Below are 14,454 nucleotides of genomic sequence, written 5' to 3'. Positions count from 1 at the left end.
AAAAGACAATAGACTTTAAAAACTACTTTAACATTGCAAGGTTGTTAAATTCATAAAACAAAATTTAATGTGTAGAAGGAGTGGCATTTATCATTTTGCTCTTTTTATTTCTAATATTTACTCACTTTACTTACACTCAGTACAAATATATATTAAAATTTATAAGTGTATGTACTAAAATTTATTAGTATTATACATTAATAAATACTAAAAATCAAGATAAATTACTAGCAGTGGTATGCATTCTGATTCATGTACCCTAAAATATAAACATATACACACACATATATATATATATATATACAAAAATGTTACAGCTTGCGTGAATCAAAATGACACAGTACTTGCCAATTTATCTTATTATTTAATATTCATTAATACATACTTTATTCCTTTAAATGCTGGGAGCTAACTGATTGTTGTATCTTCAGAGGGCACTGGAGTCAGTCCCATAACCAGAAAGCAAAGAGTGTGACATTTATTCATTGGACTCTGAAATGGATCTGTAGCATCAGGGAATTAAATAAAGCCATGATATCCGGAGGTGTAAAAAACAAAAACTGAGTGGCAGACACAGCGACTTAGGAGAACTTAACAGTGCCATCTTTTTTTATTACCTTTGTTCTGGCGTCAAGGTTAATTTAACCTTCTTTTTAAACTCTACCTTCATGTCAATGTCTTCCTCCTATCCTGGGCACCTAGCACTCTCCTTTTGCCTATTGTCTCTTGTAAAAAGAAATTGATCTAATAAACATATTCATACTTATTTAATGTGATATTTGTTTCAGTATAATTTGCATTCTAATGAAGACAATGGGAGAGGGCAACACTTAACACAGATAAATAAAACATTAATAGTGGGACTGTAGGCATAGTGTAGAGATCTTTTCAGGCTGGGAAGCCATGACAATGACACTCAGCTCATACACATTCAAAAACCACTATAGTGCCTAGGCATAAGGCCAACCTGGAGAAAAGGGCAAAGTTATCTCCAGTGTTCTACTGGTGTGCATGTGGGTGTGCAGGACAAGTAGCTTTACTAGAACGTCCTCTGTTTCTAGTACACGTAAGAGATGAAGTTAGATGAATATTGCTCCGGTATCTAGTCTGGAGAAGGCAGTCAGCATTCCTCATTCCTAAAACCATCATTCTGTTTTTATGCTGATAAATATAGTAACATTCAAGGAGGTTGCTGGTTCAGCAAGCCAGAGTTAATTCACAAACCAGGTGAAGATCTACCCTGTGGACTAACTGCTGGTGCTTATAACCTCACTTTTATTGTTTATGTGTTTATTGTCTCAGACTCTGATTTCTGCATTTCTGAGCTTACTCAGTAACATGGCATCATTATTTCCTTTGTTCCTTAGTACATAATTCTGATCCAGAATTAGATGTTAATTAAAAATATTATTTAAAAAATTAAAAAATATTATTTAAAAATAATATCTAATAGCTGAGTCCTCACACCATAGAATTTAAAATCTCAAGTAAAGCTATAATAATGCCAGTGATTCTGATGCTGGTGATGGTAATGGTGATGAAATATAAGTATTATGTGTTTACTGTGAATCAGGGAATGTGGTAAGAATTTGCTATACGTCACTTCTGTTAATCCTCACAGCACCACTAATATAATGAGTGCTATGGCTGTATCCAATTCATAATCTATTTACAATCATAGTTAGAATACTGACTTTCATAGTTTTACTTATAGGTGAATGCTTACAAACCATTGTCATTTGCTCGTTAGATCTTCACCACATATCTAGGTCTCTATTTAATCAGTAATATAGAGGAAGGAGAATTTGCTTTTACCTCTCCTTAGTTTCAGAAACAGTGACAATTCCTAACTCCTTTACATAAGAATAATTTGGAGCCTCTGAAGACCCTAGACAATTGTACCTATTCAGTTGCCATTTCACCAGCAAATTCCACTCTATTGTTATCCCCACAATTGAAAAATAGCCTGAGAGTGTAGCAAGGGCATTTGCATCTGAACATATGATGTCAGTTCATCTTCTGCATCTTATTAGTCCTGTAATTAACTCAGAGATCATCTATAAACTGCCTGCCCACCTCTTGAAAGTATTATATACAATATGTAAAAGCGTTTTCTAACTTTAAAGCTCTATAAGAAATCTGCCACATCATATAGAATATATGCTATGGACATGGTTTATACATAATTTGGAAGGTCAGTTTATATCTAAGATGATATGTTCTGTATACTCTGAATATTTTTGTATAGTCACAATATAAATGAATAGTGAATTATGTACTAAAAATGTCAGCTACTTAGCAATAGTGATATTGTCATACAAGAATCCCAGATACGCATGTCCTGAGAGACAACCAACTTGTCTTTACATAAAACTCTATCATTACTACTTATGTGAAAGCCCAGTGCTCCTTCACTTCTCTGTAAAAGTAAATGATATAAGTGATCACACATGACCATCATATTTCTGCAGGTAAATTAATGTCTTGTGTTTTAAAATAATACTGGCACCTGCTGCAAAAAGTAAGTAGATGCTCTAGCTTTTAATCTCTATCACCTTATATGTTTTCCCACTTCTCTTTATCAAGATATTTTAATGTGTTAGTCTTCAAAATAATACTTAAACGTATTCCAATATATAAAATAATTTTACACTGGACATGATTTATGGAGAAAATGGTATTTTATTCACGGTAAAAAAAATTATATAGGCTCACAGCTGTGAGCATTAAGTACAAGACATTCACAACATTTGAGGCTCAAAAGCTTAAGGCACTTACAGAATAAGAAACAGAAGAAAGATAATGTGTGTATGTGAGTTTGGGACATGCGTAAGGAGCAAACCAAGAGGATATAACTCCTACTTCCAAACTACTGTCCTATTGGGCTCATGTAGATGTAGTATAACCTCATTTAAGAGCATGTGTGAATGGATAGGGGAAGCATGATTAAAAGTTAAAGGGCAATGGGGTTATTAGAAATGGAAAGTAATTACATTTTGTAATATTCACTAAGCCAGAGAAAGCACATTACTCTCCTTCTTAGGATTGGTTGATGGACTTGAAAAGAACTTGCAAAGCTGAAGGGCAGGACTCACAGTGCAATTTCAAGTCTTTGTGATTAACAATTTCTCTAACTTTATTGACCTTTGGAACAATAATCATGGGTTTCTCTCCCAGGGAAGCTCTTTCTATTTGTCTAATACATCTCTCTCAATAGACTAGAGGAACTGAGCACCTATTATTGAATCTTATCTATAACTGAAGAATGCAGGGATTGAAAAGATTAAAGCAAGTGGCCTCTGTTTCTAAACTCATTTTAGGGGGAGTGAAATCAGAACTAATGTATTTCTTTACCTCACAAAGTACATTGAATAAGCAGAATGAAAATGGAATTTAAAATTTTTTGACACAAGGCCCAAGATCTTTGCTGTATTTATTCACTTTATATGCATACATGTTTCTGAGGCTTTTACTTTCTTCCCCTTTACAATCGTATTGTCTCAACACTCAAGCACCTCCATCTCTCCCCTAGCTTAACCTCTGCTGAAATAATAAACTAAACTCGGGAAACTGCCTTGGCACATGCTGTTTTATTTGGTGTTCTTGAAGGTCATGAGCATTCTGCGCTCTCCTTAACCGATTAGACAGATCATATGCACAATTAATCTCCCCTAATCCTTCCCCTCAGTTAGACCATAGGAGAAAATGCACATGCAATAAGGATAATGCTTTTGTACATCTGAGGCTTCTTTCATCTGAGGATCTCAAAGTCCTTGTTACACATGTCAAAAGCTCCCTATCACTCTTTCAAAATGGGTATTACAAGATCAATTTGCAGAAGGGCAAAGGCAAGCACGGAAATGTTAAGAGACTTTCCAAAGAATGTACACTCAGGACGGACGGAAATAGCATTCTCAAGTTTGGGGTGTCTATGCCCTGAGCGGACAGAGGACATTTCAATACATAGGAGGCTTATCTTTTAGAAAATGAGGTCTCACTAAACAGAAAATGAATTTCTTTATGTTATCATAGGTCATGGGGTTGAATAAAATACCTCAGACTTAAGGCTTTGCTTTTCTTTTTCTCTTAGTCTCCTGGGTTTTGGCATGAGGACAGCAAGTGAGGCGACTTCCACTGTCTCAAAGGTATGTGTATGTGGGGAGTGACACTGAATGAGAATAGCTTTCAGTTTTATTCAAAGGACTAAAAATTCAGGTGTTAGAAAGCCAAGTTCTTGTTTGTTTTAATTGTTTAATAAACTATTTTGAGTACTACTTCATTAAACCTAAAAAAAAAACTGGAAGCTAACATAAATAAAAGTAACATTGACATAAGAAAACAGATGATCCCATAGGACTCTTTTGAAATTATATGTCTGGAACTCAGGACTTATGTTCCCATTGAGATTCCTAGACCAACCTGTTAAACTTAGTAATGAGGTTTGATTATTATCCTATCCATTACTGATTGATTTTTATAAATTATTGGGGTGATGGTTACTTCAGGGAAAAGAACATTTTAATATTGAACTTTCTCAAAACATTATCCTTCACCAAAGATTCACAGTCAAAGAGACTCTGATCAAAAAAAGGAGAACAAATGATTTTATCTCCTCTTACTCCATACATACTACTTGCAGGAGAAAAACAAAGACAACCCCCAATTCCGAGCCTGTGACTGCAGCATTGGTGGAAGAAGGTAGATCTCCATGCAGCACTTTCTTATATGACTCTAGTCACATAAATGCTCACAGGGTGTATTCTCCAAGCCTGTAAAGGCCAGGGTGTGCGAGAAGTTCCCGATGCTAGAGAGAACCTTGCCACCTAGATTCAAGGCTTCACTGGGACAAGAGAGAGTTAAGTGCTCTCACTTTATTTCACCACCCATGCCCTCCATTTTCATAAGCAAAGCATAGAAAAAGGTTTCTAATAAATATTATCTTCCTTCCAGCCTGTTTCTCTACACATTGCTTCTCTAGTATTTAGCACTCAATGTCCACAAAGGACTCCTATTTTTACTTTCTGTCTGGTCGTCTTGTCTAAATATGCTAGAGTTGGTGCCTGTACCTAAACTTCAGTTGGAATGTGGGGCCCCTGGTACTATGATCAACATCTCCTGCCCTCCTTCATATGACTGTTTTCTCCATTTCGGCTCCTATGCATTCTCCACTAGACTGAGTCACCTATAATAAGTATGCCTTAGCTAGAAACACCTTTTTGAATACTGTGCCCTTGCCCACCTACCTGCTACCCAGAACAACATCTAGCTGTGCCAATTTATTTTCTCTTTGGCTTCATTACAGAGTCCCCATCTTCTTAGATGTGAACTTGATCCTTTTTTCTAACAGCCCACATGGATGAAAAACCAGAGCACTTTATACAATGGAAACTTATCATACCATGCACTGAGATTGTCAGGCTTTGCACGTTACATGTCTGTGGCATTTGCTGTCTGCCAGGGAATTATAAAATATTTGGGTTGTTATTGTATGTTGTCTTCCAGAGGTGGGAAGTTAGTGGAAGCAGCTGCAGATTTTTTTTTTTTTTCATAAAATACGGAAGAAAGCAGATGAAAACAAAACACACACATGCACATTATCGAGCACATAAGTATGTAAAGACAATTGTGATGAAGAAAAAATCTATGAAGAAAAATTAAGGAGATTATATCACTAAAGAACTGACTGAGGTATCTTCTGTGTTGGAGAACTAATGGAAATGAATGGGTGGATAAAGCAGGAGTTAGTCTGGATGTGCTGCAGTTTCTATAGCCTGCCCCCTATTGGAAGACATCTGCATTGTTTCTCGTTTCTTGCTCTTATAAACAATTGTGCATGGAATAATATACATATATCACTTTGCCAAAGTATATAAAGATCTGTATAGTGAAAGTTGTTAGGTCAAAGGACATACATGTTAAAAATATTTTAATAGATAATATCTCCAATCTCATGCCTCAAAAAGAAAAAGGTCTTGGGAGCTCATGATGGCCTGTGAAGGACCTGTAGAGCTTCAGTGTGAATATTGGTTAATTATTGACCAGTTGGATATATTGTAGCTAAATATGGATGTGAAGAGATTTTGGTTAGTCGATTTTTTTTTAATCCACGTTTTTTTGGCTTTGAGTGTTTAGGCAAATTTTTAGTGATAATCAGTTTAAAAGATTTTCTGTTTGTTCTGATAGTCTTCATAATATATACTGAATACCTGAGGAAAAAAAAATTCTAAGCCTGGGCGTGGTGACTTATGTTTGTAATCCCAACACTCTGGGAGGCTGAGGCGGGCAGGTCACCAGATCAAGAGATTAAGACTGTCCTGTTCAATATGGTGAAACCCCGTCTCTACTAAAACTACAAAATTAGCTGGGCCTGGTGGTGTCCTCCTGTAGGCCCTGCTGTTCAGGAGGCTGAGGCAGGAGAATCGCTTGAACCTGGGAAGTGGAGCTGAGATCATGCCAATGCACTCCAGCATGGTGACAGATCAAGACTCGAAAATTAAAAAAAAAAAACTATCCCGTCGACAGAATTTGTAGATTTGTAAAATCAATTTCACTCACATGAAAAGTACCCTCATCCAATCTTATATCTCCAAGAGTCATTAATTGTAGATATTCTCTGTTGCCAAATCTATAAGAATACTGATTTTTACGTCATTAAAAAATATATAACTTTTTATTATATAGCTAATTATATAAATAACTTTTTAAAATTCAGACAATATAGAAATAATATTTTTTAAAAAGCAGGAGTTAATTTATCTACCTTCTTCTGTCATTACTGTACTTTACAGAGCTGATATATGGGTTATTCAATGTCAAATCTGAAAATGTCCCTAACATCACTCCCTCCTCTTCCCCACTGAAGATTTCAACTGGTTGTGTTGTGTTAGGGAAAGCACCTACTAAACTAGAACTGAAGATGTTGAAAGCATTTGAAAAATCAGAGCACTTGATATAATGGAGTTTATTATTTCACTTTTCTTCTTGGCAGTTTTAAAAAAAATATTACTTTGATTGTTTTCACATTATCATAACCTAATGCAAAACATGCCACAGTCATTACCTGAGTTTCAACTATATGTATATCATCCATCAGCTCATCCATCCCCTGTCTAAAAGTCTTATCACCATAAATTACATTTGAAAATCTAAAGTAGATGTTATTCATCCCCATCATTATTGAACAACAGGGGATGCACATGTTTTTTAAATCAAAATACTCACTCTATATTCACTAATGCTTTCCAATATCTTATGGGATATTCAATTGGCAAATTAGTAATGAGGTTTTTCTAAAAGAAATGATGCCCTTAAAAAATAATTTCAACACAAGCCATTTTGCAGAGGATAAGCATCTCAATAATGGTCTGATGATCCCTGCGCAGCTGGGGGGCAAATCTCTGCCTTTCAGTCTGTTCGTTTTGACTTCTATGTGTGTTTGGAAATACAGCATTATTATTCTAACCACTGAATTTATTAAAAATGCAGCCTTACAAATCTTTAAGATTACTTGTAAGTCTTCTCCAAGGTTGTTTTCCATCTCTCCTCCTTTCAAGCTCTTGCTTTCCCTCTAGCAAGACCATGGTGGTACTAAAACAGTAGCAGCACCTCCATTGTCATTACAATTTTCATTTTTCATTGTCATCAATAACCGTGACACTTTATCAAATGTTTGTTTGGTATAGAACAGTGAAATAAATGCTTTAAGGGATTTTTGATCTAGGTAGAAAGTTTAGCATATAACATGTTCACTTGAGGCTTGGAATTTTACTAACATATTTGGAGGAATATTTATACAGGACCTTCAAATATTGTCACCTCTATTAAATTTAGAAGACTTTTCTTAAAACTGATTCATTTCCCGAGCATTCACCTTGTTTATCACACTGCTTATTATTGATGTGAACACTGAAGTATTTCGGCTAATATTGATATTTGCTTAACACATGTCATCAAATGTTGAATGTGCTTTCTGTTCGGAATTTGTATGTGTCCTGACTCCATGTGGGATACTAATGCCAATCTGATTGAATACCAAAGGCAGTAGATTGAGTGTTGTGCTCGATGGCAACTAGTTCTGATGCCCTACTGAGATATGCTGTTTCCATAGGTTATCATCTACCAAGTAGAACTTTACAATGACTACGTTATAAAAGATTACCAGGAAAATAAACACTGTATAAAATGTATAACATTTTACTATAGAGAGATTTAAATAATTGATTCTGGCATTCAATGTGTCTTTCATTTGGGATAAGTTTTCTTTTCCTTATCTTATTTCCCTAAGTTTTTGGCATGCAGTAATCCAGAACTCAGACACTTACACAATTTACCACATATAATCCCCAGGATGAGGACTATTGATTTTGAACAAATGATTGAACATAAACTGTTTTATGAAAAATTTAAGTTTGTTTTTAAAAATTAATTTCATAGTTATTGGCATTTGTTTTAATTTCTCTATAATTAAAATTCACTAAGAAATATACATATTGACTTCAGAAAGAAATGAAACAGTATAAATAAGAAAAGTATTTGGAATAAAAATTACAACAAATCCCACTGCCAAGCTCTTATTTCCTGAGTAATCATCCTGGAAAATGCAATATTCTCTGTTGATTTCCTAGTACTTGCAGTGGGAACAATAATTATAGCAATTCCATGTTGGTGTGACCAGACCCTGTTCTCAGAACTTCACATGAAGGAATATACTCATGTCATGGCAATCACATGAGGCAGATTCAGTATTATTCAATGTAAATAAGGAGTACTACCACAGAGTTTTTAGTAATGCACTCAAGATCAAGGATGTAACAGTACTAAAATGGAATTAAAACTAGGCTTTTAATCACTTTAATAGCTTTTGTGAATATACCAGTTATGTTAAATGTCCAGTTTTCACTTCCAGGTCCAAATTCTGGGTTTTGATTGAAGTCTGTTTTAGGTAAATTACTTATTCTCACGTGAAATATCACTTTTTCTAAAAATTATAATATTCAGAGACTGATTTCATAGAATAGTTATATGTTTTTTATTAAGTTTGTTTCAGACAGTGTTCATGGGTGTGATTCTTCTCAAGTTAGGCAGTCTTTCAGTCTTCACAAGTGTATCACTTCTTGGCTGAATATGGCATTTGAAAACCTTGAATCTTTCTTTTTCTTCAGTTCTAATTTCTCATGATACAAGAGAGAAATCTGAAGCCAGACTCAGCACAGAGAGAGGTGACTTTTACAGAGTCCTTAAGGCATCTCTCCTAGAAGGAATACAGAATCTTGTTGCAGAGACACATTAGGATGAAACCACCTCAATCAGTGCTAATTTGGGAGGCTCACAAATCTCATCTAATGACATTCAGCAGACAAAGGATTTTAACTGAGTTCTCTTCATTATTCCTGGGGGCACTGCGTTATGCCTGTAAGTGCTGTGTTTCATTATAAATGAGCCACCCGAAAATTATTTTTAAAAGAATTAGGGTGTGTAGTTACATTGCTAAAAAAAAAATCTTTAGGATGTTTCTAAAACTGCCCTGATATTATTAAAATGAAAACTTTCAGATGCATATAAAATTTCTATTGATTGTATATTAACACATATTCAAAAGAGCCATTACTCACCAAGCTTACACAGAAGATACTGAACTTGGTAGGAGTTTTAGATTGATCCATAGAAAATTGTTTTGTTTGTTCATTTGCTTGCCTGTTTGTTTACCTTGTTTGTTCGTTTTTCTGTAAGTAAAAGTCAAAAGCTGACAATTTCTTATGGTTTAACCTGATAGGTTAAATTATACTAAAGCCGCAGAAATTAATTATTCGTAGTAGAACTTGAATTATATTTCGAAGTTGGCCCTATATTTTTAATTGTCTCATTAAGAGAATACAGGACTGTTTTCTACTCAGAGTCATCACTGATTTTCATATAGTTGAGAATATAGGGTACTTTGTTATGTGAATATACATGTAAGATTGTATCTTCACTCTTTAGATTCCATTATTTCACTAGGGTATGTATGCTTAGCCCCTGTGACTTAATTTTACCCGGTATACATTCAAATCTTTCCATCTGTAGGAGCAAGTCCTCTGTCAGTTAAATTATTAGTTCTTCTATCATATCTGTAATTATTTTTTCTGTTTCATTTGGCTTATCCTGTTTATGAGGACCCCTCATAAAGTTTCCCCAAGATAAGCTCCCCTGGTGTCCTTCATACTTTTCATCTCTCTTTTCTTCTTTCACCTACCTGGCTGTTCTTCTCTGGGTGTGATTTGAGTGCTGTCAAGCCTGTCTTCACATAATTTACTTGGTTTCTGCTATTTCAATTCTGTTCGCTACTTTTCAATGCACCTTTTCCGTCTGCTTTGTGATTATGTGTTTGGATTATGTGCTTGGATTCATCTTTCAAGTTAGCCACCCCACTCATCATGAGTCTATTGTTTTATCATTCCATTATTCTGTATATTTTTTTATGAGCAAAGCAATTGCTGTCTATAAATGTCTCTTTTCTTGTTTTTGTTATTCCCGATCATTTTAGCTGTTTCACAGTATGATTATTTCATAATATTATGTGCAATTTTTTTTTTCTAATCTGTGTGGATGCAGTGGATAGTTCTAGTCTGGTTCTAGAACGCGCCATGGTGAGTGGTCAAGTGTTTTTTGTTTGTTTTCTTTGTAGAGATTATCCTATATTGACTAAGTTGTCTTGAACTCCTGGGGTCAAGTGATTCTGCCACCTTAACCTCCCAATGTGTTGGGATTATAGGCATAAGCCACTGTGCTTAGCCTCTGAGTGGCCAATTTGTAAAATATATTCTTATCTCTAAATTTCTGATTGTGGAGGCTCATTCTTGCTGAGCTATGCTTAAAATATCGTCATAAAAAAATGCCTCCTTTAATACAGTCTCATGCTTTCCCGTAGCTTATCTTCCACTAGGTTTCAGGTACTATTAATTAATATCGGCATGGGAAAGGCAGAGGAATCTAGAGGGAGGAGGTTTTTCAAGCAGCAGACTCATATTTCCCATTGTCTACTCATGTCATCAACCCTTGTCCCTAATTTTCATTACTAAGATCCACTCAGACAGGAATGGCCCTTTGTCTGTCCTGCCATCTTTCTTTGATTTGGTCTCATCACATGACACATGCAAGGGTTTAGATCCGGTGTTGGTAAACGTCTGTCTCCACTCTGCCCTCTACTCTCTCTTTGGTGATTTGGGTAACGCTTGGGAAAATAGTATGGAGGTTTACTCCTTCTACTGCTTTCTCAAAACACCCAGGTATTTCTGACTTAAAAAATGCCAAAGTCGATGAAGGAAGTAAAATCATTTTGTTTTATTTCTCAGAAAGTTAGAGATAGTTTAATAGCTATAACTCCTCATACCAAGAAATAGAAACTTTCTTAAATTTGGTTCATGTAACATAACAAAAATTTAAAGCTGTCAACTTCTGTGAAAGGCAAACCTTTCCAGGAAATTTTTATACTCACCTGACATTAGTCACTTCATTTTCATGCTGCAGAGAGATATCAGGTTGGTAACTAGAAACCGCATCTTCCAGATTACAGCATATGCTGCTGGGGCACTGGCAGGCTGGCTGGGAGGGTGACGTCTGTCACAGAAAGGAGCCCAGACGCTCACTTGGGCTGGACTCTTCTTTTCCGGTATCAACTGCTGTCCAATTGGATGCCATTTTCTCCTTGCCCTTTAGAAAATGATTGCGCACATTTCTCCTGTCTCGGAAACATCTATGAGATTATCCTGTTAATGCAATTCTCAATTTCATAATGTAGTACAATATGGCTGGTGGGATGCTGTTCATGCTTTGGCTGAACACACAACATTAGCAGATGAAAAAAATAGAACTAAAAATCATTCTTCACAATAAGCTTTCTCAGCCTCTTTAAAAATTGGCACAAATGCTGATCTGCCAAAAATCCTGGGAGTTGAAAGGCTTGGCATTTTCTAAGCATCTGAGAAACAGAAACACACTGAAATTGAGATGCAGTAACCACCAAAACAACAGCAGAAGGCACTAATAAAGCTAATGACTTATATTTAACTTGTTATGACTCAGGTAGCTGGATTTCACTGCACACATACTATGTGCCCAGCTTCTACAGAGATAAGGACGTGGTAGATTATGCAAGAATACAGGAAATACAAAGGATAATTTTTGTCTTCCAAAGCTTATGATATGGTTGGTGAAATAAAATATTTATTTGGATTAACTAGAAAATTATAGGCACTCCCTGGAAGTGTGCCTGGTGCCTCAAAGCTTAGTAGACAAGAAATTCTGTTTGGAAGTGATAAGCATGTTGTCAAGAAATAATTTGACTTATATGGTTAACACTCAGTATCTCTTAAGTAAAAGTAAAACTTTTATAAGTGATTATATATTACTTTGCTATATACCACAAAAGATAATCAGACTATATAATTTCTAAAATTATAATTATTATCATCACAGCATACTTAAAAGAAGATTATTGTGTAGATTGATTTATTTAGAAAGATATCATGAAAAAAATTTGACCTAAAGCCATGGTAACAAGGTAAGATAATATCAAAGGCAAACTTATATGCTTGAACAAATGCAATATGAGATCAAAAGCCTAAATCCAAACTCACTTACTAGCCGTTGTGATGTTATTGACCGACTTAGCTCTCTTCCATGACTTGGTTTCCTCATCTGTGATACAGTGACAATAATAATGCCTAACGTGTGAGACTTTCCTGGGCACGTTCATGAAAATGCTTAGAAGTCACAAAAGCAATTGATAAACATTTGTTTAATCCATGTCATCAACCTGCAAGGCAAGCGTGTGTGGGAGTGGTGTGTGTTTGTGTGGGGGGGGAGGTGGGTAAGTTTGTTAGCACAGGCATCAAGGAGAGAATAATGTATCAAGAAGAGCAGAGTCACCATTTTTGATCCAGCAGCATGAGTATTTCTGAAGAAAGCATTCTGATCATTGAAACAAATGAGCAGACATGACATGGGGAAGTAAGCAGAGAAGGGTTTAGTGGAGGAAAAGGGGATGGATGTTAAAGATATAGATAAAATTGATCTCTGTGGTCCCTTTCTATCTTATTTTAATATTCCTTTTTTCCCATCATAATAAATTTCCATACAATGACCTGGCCCCTCTTGAGCCCTGTCACTTCCCCTGACCAGATTCTGCCCCCTGGAGAGTATGATGAGGGGCATCTGTCTTCCAGAGAGCTGTTAGGATGCTGCATTCATTCTCCCGTGTTTCATGTGCTGGTAGCTTTCCTCAAGCTTGATTAATAAACTTTCCTTCATGACACCACAGTTCAGGCACAGAGGTCAGCTAGGGTGTGGGCTATAAAGAGGTAGAAATGGTAGTGAGATTGGGGGAGACAGTGGGCATGTCTATGCCTTCCCAGTGTTTCTGACACTCACCTAGGCCTCTTTGCTTTTCTAAACTGCAACCATCCTTTCTTTCAAGGAAACTCAGTGCCCTACAGAGAGAAAGAAGAGAGAACATTCAGGTTCTGTTGACATAAATAACTGTAAACACCAGTCTCTGCTGCCCTTGTAGGCCCTGAAGACTCGCAGAGGAAGGTGGCAGGAGAATGTTCTCAAGCATTTCTTTACTCTTGTTTTCCTCTATGTCTATGGCTCAATTCATCTTCTCATTCATTTCTGTCAAAAACCATTATTTTTATCTCTTCACTGCATTTTCCTCTCTTCGTCCTAGGCTTTCACTCTTGAATACATCTAAATTTTTTAATAGCTTGAGCTAAATGGGTTTTCCAGTATGTCTGGCATTTTGGTCATTCTTTGGTATGTCTTGTCTTGAAATATCGAACAAGAGAGCCAGCATATGAAATTATTTGAACCTGACTTGTATTCTGCAGTGCAAAATTGTGCCAGAATTGAAGTGGAGTTACATATAGTGGGATTCAGTGGTAATAGATAGATCATATTAGTCTCCTGTGAGTGAGGGTCTCTCTAGGACGTGGGATGTAAGGAGCCTTTCTTCTAAGAACAGATTAAAGATCAATACTAGGGGTGGAAGCTGGAGGCTGGCAAATCAGGAGCAGAGGCCAGAAGCTTACATAGAATTTTCCCAAATTATCCTTTCCTTTTCTCTGGATATCCGTAGGGCTCCTTTTTTATTCACTTAGGTCTCTCTTTTTATGGCAGTATTCAATGAATTGTTGCATTCTTCTGTCTCTACCCTACTCTTAACCCAGATGGCAACTTTCTTGAAGACAAGATATTTAACACTCAGATTTGTTACCCTCAGTACACTTGGCACATCATCTATCATACAGTGATTGCGACATTCTTTAAATGAATGAGTGAGTTACAGCAATTCTACTGCAAAGTTAGGCAAGAATGCAAGGTGAAGGGACATAGCTCAAGAAGTAGGACCATATGTATTGCCTCATCTCCTAGAATACTTTCTTCTGTATTACTTGTAACACAGAATCATCAGTTTAT

At 36.0% G+C, this 14,454-nt stretch overlaps 1 long non-coding RNA gene across 1 annotated transcript; it reads right to left on the bottom strand.

Moving 5' to 3' along the window:
* Positions 1–6,943: 6,943 nt before the first annotated feature.
* Positions 6,944–11,784, bottom strand: LOC118146697 (uncharacterized). The gene is made up of 3 exons (XR_004732535.3): positions 11,474–11,784; positions 9,612–9,722; positions 6,944–9,250 (listed from the first exon to the last, which is right to left on the bottom strand). It is a non-coding gene; the product is annotated as an uncharacterized LOC118146697 (long non-coding RNA).
* Positions 11,785–14,454: the final 2,670 nt, after the last annotated feature.

Source organism: Callithrix jacchus, chromosome 13, assembly GCF_049354715.1.
Source record: "Callithrix jacchus isolate 240 chromosome 13, calJac240_pri, whole genome shotgun sequence".
NCBI classification, from domain to species: Eukaryota; Metazoa; Chordata; class Mammalia; order Primates; family Cebidae; genus Callithrix; species Callithrix jacchus.
Note: the sequence above shows the minus strand (reverse complement) of the source record. Positions and strands in the feature narration are given on the sequence as shown.